General features: G+C 47.3%; 1 pseudogene; it reads left to right on the forward strand.

The window, feature by feature from the left end:
- Window positions 1-2,246, forward strand: part of LOC112062007 (ferritin light chain-like) — a 6,318-nt pseudogene extending 4,072 nt beyond the window's left edge.
- The last annotated feature ends 4,196 nt before the right edge of the window (window positions 2,247-6,442 follow it).

Genomic DNA, 6,442 nt, shown 5'->3' on the forward strand with positions numbered 1-6,442 from the left:
CCCATATCTCCTCCCTCTTGCATCTCCCTCCCACCCTCCCTAACCCACCCCTCTAGGTGGTCACAAAACACTGAGCTGATCTCCGTGTGCTATGCGGCTGCTTCCCACTAGCTCTCTATTTTACATTTGGTAGTATATATAAGTCTATGACACTCTCTCACTTCGTCCCAGCTTACCCTTCCCCCTCCCCGTGTCCTCAAGTCCATTCTCTACGTCTGTGTCTTTATTCCTGTCCTACCCTGAAGTCAATTCTTGTAGAGCATATGTCCTCAAACTTTAATGTGCGTAAGAATCACCTGGAGAACTTGTTAAACTACAGTTTGCTGGGCCCCATTCCCAGAGACTCTAATTCAGTAGGCCTGGGTAGGGCCGGTCAGTTTGACATTCCATCAGCTCACAGGTATTGCCTGAGGCCCACACTTTAAGTAACACTGTTGTAGGGTGAAACTGTGAAGATAAAAATACTCATGTGAGGGACTTCCCTGGTGGCACAGTGGTTAAGAATCCACCTGCCAATGCAGGGGATACAGGTTCGAGCCCTGGTTCAGGAAGATCCCACATGCCACAGAGCAACTAAGCCTGTGCGCCACAACTACTCAGCCTGTGCTCTAGAGCCCACAAGCCACGACTACTGAGCCCGTGTGCCACAACTACTGAAGCCCACATACCTAGAGACCGTGCTCCGAAACAAGATAAGCCACCACATTGAGAAGCCCGTGCACCACAATGAAGACCCAACGCAACCAAAAATAAGTTAATTAATTTTTAAAAATATTTAAGAAATACTCATGTGAACATGTAAGTTCTATTATCCTTTTTTTTAAAGGATAGATATTATCGAAAGGACTCAGGAACCAACTTGGAGAGACTCCTGCCAACCAAAGATGAAAAGGGAAGCATCCAAAGGGTAAGAACCGCAATGGATTGAAATCCACCAAATATGTTTAAATCCATGAGTTCCTAATACTACCAAAAAAAAAAAAAAATCCCAAACAAACCCAAAACGTCAGTTGTCTGCATTGGAAAATTCAAGGGAACGAATGCATTATTTTGAAAACTGGGAACTGAAGGGAAAGAACTAGGCATGTATCTTACCTTTCCTCTACAAACTGTACCTCCGGGTGACCAAACAGTAAGGAAGGAGAAGTGTATCGTTGTAGAATGAGTAATGAAGGTAATGAAAAAAGCAATGAATGAGACTAGCCATATATTATAATGCCAAGTGAATGACTGGATCTAGACATTGAGCACCAACAACTGCTAACATGACAAAAAGACAATCCCAAATGTTATATGCTCCTGATAGAGGAACATGCCCCACCTATGAAGTAGTTTGCCAAGTAAATAGAACCTGGCTGTTACCACACCTCTTGATCCAAGACCAATTTACGGGAAATACAGAAGGGATAAAGGAGTATGCTAACGGCACAGGGATGCAATCAACAAAATCCAGATTGTGGGATGCTCTATAGGACAAACCCAGTTTGTACAATCAAAAAATTGAAAGAGGCAGTGCGCTGGGCAGTCCCGCGGCTCCGTCTCCTGCTACAGCGGTGCGTGGACACAACAGACCCAGGGGCGCCCCTCGCTCCTGCCTCCGACCACCTCCAACCTGTGCTCCACTCGCGACCTTCGGAACCAGCCGCTCAGCTGTCCTCGGCCACCGGGACCGCCAACACCGTATTTTGAGCTTAACTCCGTATTACCGATCCACCACGAGCTCCCAGATTCGTCAGAATGATTCCGCCGAGGTGGAGGCCGCCGTCAACCGCCTGGTCAACATGCATCTGCGGGCCTCCCGCACCTACCTCTCTCTGGGCTCCTATTTCCACCGCCACGACGCGGCTCTGCAGGGCCTGGGCCACTTTTTCCGCGAAGTGCCCGGGGGGAAGCGTGAGGGCGCCCAGCGCCTCTGGAAAACGCAAAAGCAGGGCGGCAGCCGCGCCCTCTTCCAGGACGTGCAGAAGCGTCTCAGGATGAGTGGGGTGAAACCCAGGACGCTGTGGAAGCCGTCGCGCTCGCTCGCGGAGGAGAACCTGAACCAGGCCCTTGTGGACCTGCACGCCCTGGGCTCTGCCCGCGCAGACCCCCGCCTCCGTGACCTCCCGGAGAGCCGCCTCCTGGATGAGCAGGTGAAACTCATCCAGAAGATGCGCGACCACCTGACCAACCTCCGCAGGCCGGCTGGTCCCCAGGCGGGGCTGGGCGAGTCCCTCGTCGAAAGGCTCACCCTCCGGCACGACTAGGAGCGTCCGGAGCCCAGCGGCCTTTGAGGAGCCCCTCTGGCGTCAGGGCTTCTGCCTGAAGCCCCTCTCTGCAGCCACTAGGCAGCTTTTTAACCACCCTGGAGCTCTCTCCCAAGCCTTGGACCAAATGGAAACAATAAAGCTTTTTGCAGCAAAAAAAGAGAAAGAAACCATATCTAGAAGACATAGCAATCAATTGAGATAGATAGACTATATTATTAGGATCCTAATTCAAAACACTGTAAAAAAAATTACAAGGTTTATGAAACAACTAGAAATTTGAACAGTTTCTGGATGCTATAAAAGAATTATTATTAATTTGTTTAGGTATGAAAATGATATTGTGTTCATGTTTTAAAAAACTTTATTTTAGAAATATACACTAAAGTTTTGGCAGATGAACTATATCATGTGGGTGTGAGGAGTGGATAGGACTCTAGATGAGTAGTTCTCAACTGGGTGCAATTTTGCCCCCCAAGGTACATTTAGGATGTCTGGAGACAGTTTTGGTTGTCGCATCGTGCGGGGTGGTGCTCCAGGCATCTAGTGGGTGGAGGCCATGGATGCTGCGAAACATCCTACAATGCATAGGAACAGCCCTCCACTGTGGGGGAATAGCTCTGCCCTGGTACCCTGATGACCTTGAACCTCTCCATGTAGTTCACACCGGCAAAGACTTGAACTGCAGCTCATCTGAGTGTTGGCAGAATGCCCTGTGATCTTCCTGGAACATGAGAGATGGGAGGCCTGTTAGGAGCCGCTCTGAGCCCATCTTCAACTCCCTCCCTACGTCCTCTGAGAGGCTGTCATGAGAGTTTCTAATGCCTTCTTGGTTCTATGGAGCTTCCTGCCCTGCCCTCCTCACTGTAGAGCTGAAGAGTTTGAAACCAGTTAGTTGCCATTTACAATGGGCTCCTCATCAATGGGCGTTGAGGTCATCTGGCCTCTTTTGTTTCCATGTTGTCCTTTTCGATATGTGGGACAAGGACTACAGGAAGCTGGCTACATTTCTTTCACGTCTACGTAAGTATGAAGCTGGGGGCTTCCCTGGTGGTGCAGTGGTTAAGAATCCACCTGGTAATGCAGGGGACATGGGTTCGAACCCTGGCCCAGGAAGATCTCACATGCTGCGGATCAACTAAGTCCGTGCACCGCAACTACTGAGCCTGTGCTCTAGAGCTCTTGTGCCACAACTGCTGAGCCCATGTGCTACAACTACTGAAGCCCGTGCGCCTAGAGCCCATGCTCCTCAACAAGAGAAGCCACTGCAATGAGAAGCCCGTGCACCGCAACCAGGGAAAGCCCGCGAGCAGCAACAGACCCAACGCAGCCAAATTTAAAAATTAAAAATTAAAAAAAAAAACCTGTCTGAAACCAAGAGCAACTCAATGTACTTTTACCAGTTGAATCAGTCAGACCTTGGCTAGGGTCTTGCTTTGTCTTGTGTGTGGACTGGACACATGTAACAAATAATTATCCAGCCCAAAATGTCCATAATGGCAACGTTGAAAAGCTCTAGAGGGAACAATATTGGTCATGAGTTGATCATTGTTGACGCTAGGTGAAGTGTACGTGAACAGCACAAATGGGAAGGAACTGTTTTGTCTAATTTTGCATGTGTTTGAATTTCTCCATAATAAAAGTATTTTTTGAAAAGATAAAAATTGGTCACTGCTTTATTAGCTGTCTAGCACTTTAAATGCCTGTACTGAGGCAATGTGTATAAATGCACAAAGTTTGCCGTCAGACTTCTACCTCCACTGCTAAATTACAAACTGTGTGTTCTTCAGCAAATTACTCAGCGTCTTTCGGCCTCAGTTTCCTCACTAATAAAGTAAGGCTAATGATGTCCCTGAGGATTTTTTAGGGAATAAATATGTGTTTAGCTGAGTGCCTTAAATGAATACTTTTATTAGACTTTCTTCCTTTGTTCTTTTTGTCTGCTACTTTTCAATACAGAAACGCAAGGAGCCCTTCTTGTCATCTGGACAAGTAATTTTGACCCAGGCAACTTCTTTTCATATTACTCCCTGGAAAATGTAGGTGGCCTGGTACGTTTGGTTCCAAGGGTTTAAAACAGCAAACCCTGGAGGGATCCAGGGAATGAGGGGTGAGAAGAAACGTGTGTAGTTAACTCAGTAGTTTTCAATCCAGGGTGATTTTGCCCCGCAGGGGATATTTAACAATGTCTAGGGACATTTTTGGTTGTCACAACCTGGGTGGAAGGGTGCTACTGGCATCTACTGGTTAGAGACCAGGGATGCTGCTAAATATCCTACTATAGGCACAGGACTGCTCCCCACAATAAAGAATTATCTGGCCCCAAGTACCAGTAGTACCAAGGCTGAGAAACCCTGGGCTAATGGGACTAAAACTCCTAGATGAAGCTTTTCCTAGATAATTAACTTTGCCTTTCTTTGTTCTTCTTACCCGACGCATACAGGTTATTAAAGGCATGCTCAGGAGAAATCATTCAAAATGTGATTACTCTACCCCTGTGGCCCTAATTTGTTATTCATTTCTTTATGAGAAAAAAAATCTGAGTAGTGTTCTGATTTTATTGCTGTTGAGTTTCAAACAGCAAACTTGAAGCATGCACTGATTACCTTTTTAATTAATACGCTGTGAAGGCAGAGCATCACTTTATTAACTAGTGGGAAGGATGTACCATCTCCCAACAACTTGGTAGTCTTTATTCCCAACTGTTATGCCAATGGGGGAGGATTGGGATGAAGAGGTTTCAGACACTGCTCCCCAAGCAGATATATTTCTCTTGTTAAAATTGCCCAGCTAAGGGGGCTTCCCTGGTGGCGCAGTGGTTAAGAATCGCCTGCCAATGCAGGGCACACGGGTTCGATCCCTGGCCTGGGAAGATCCCACATGCCACGGAGCAACTAAGCCCGTGCACCACAACTACTGAGCCCATGTGCCACAACTACTGACGCCCGTGCACGTAGAGCCTGTGCTCCGCAACAAGAGAAGCCACCACAATGAGAAGCCTGCGCACCGCAACGAAGAGTAGCCCCCGCTCGCCACAACGAGAGAAAAGCCCACGCGCAGCAACGAAGACCCAACACAGCCAAAAATAAAATAAAATAAATAAAAATAAATACATTTTTAAAAAATTGCCCAGCTAGGTTTAGATGACACCTGCCTAGCATGTCATTATTAAATAGAAAACACGATGGGTAATTCCTCTCTCCCCTCCATCCCCTTTCTAAAGTCAGAATAGTTGCGGTCAAGACCATAGTACCACAGGCACTGAGGAAAAGCGTCAGGTAAATGGTGGTAACTGTGTATTCAACTGTCAGACAATGGTAAGGCTGTTTCTGTGAGATGTGTTGTGTGTTGGGGTGTGGGGAGCGAAGAGTGGGGTAAAAATGTTTAAGGTAAAAAGTGGGGAAATATCTGCACACATGGTGGAATGGCTTAAGCATCTATGATGTGGTTCCTATTTCTTTATTTCTCCCTCACCCCACCCCATGTGTTCTATGAAAACTGCCCCACCCCACAGCCCAGGGAACTGGGTTAGGACACCCAATTAAGAGAGCCAAGCCATGGCCTACTCAGTGGTTTCTGAGATCCTCAGATTCCCTCTTTCAGGAATTAGAACTAAGAGGTGGAGACTGGGGACTTCCCTGGTGGTCCAGTGGTTAAGACTCTGCACTTCCACTGCAGGGGGTGCAGGTTCAATCCCTGGTCTAAGATCCCACATGCCACGCTGCACAGCCAAAAAAAAAAAAAAAGGTGGAGACTGAGTGGGTCAGGAGCTGAGTTGTGGGCAGAGCAGCAGAGTAAGTATGTCCACAGACAACCCCTCCTGACAGCTTCCCAAGCTGCCCTAGGTCCTGTCCTTGCTAAGGCCTGCTTTTCAGCTTTCTGTGGCTTCTATTAGACAGCCCTTTGCATTCCTCCCTACTGAAAAAGCTAGCTTAGTGGGTGATGTTCCTTACAATCCAACCATCTATGTCTGAGACAGATGTGTCCACATCACCACCAAGAGATGAGACTAACATGAGAAATGAAGCTGACAGCTGTCTAACAGGCAAAGGCCACTTAACAGTCATTTGAGCTTCATGCCTAGGAGGATCAAGGGACGACACTTGGCCCCAGAGACCAGCTCCCAGTAAATTCCCTGTCTTAGAAATCCTATAAGCAGTTCTAGATATACCACATTTTTTTTTTTTTTTTTTTTT

Source organism: Physeter macrocephalus, chromosome 21 (genome assembly GCF_002837175.3).
Source record: "Physeter macrocephalus isolate SW-GA chromosome 21, ASM283717v5, whole genome shotgun sequence".
Taxonomy (NCBI): domain Eukaryota; kingdom Metazoa; phylum Chordata; class Mammalia; order Artiodactyla; family Physeteridae; genus Physeter; species Physeter macrocephalus.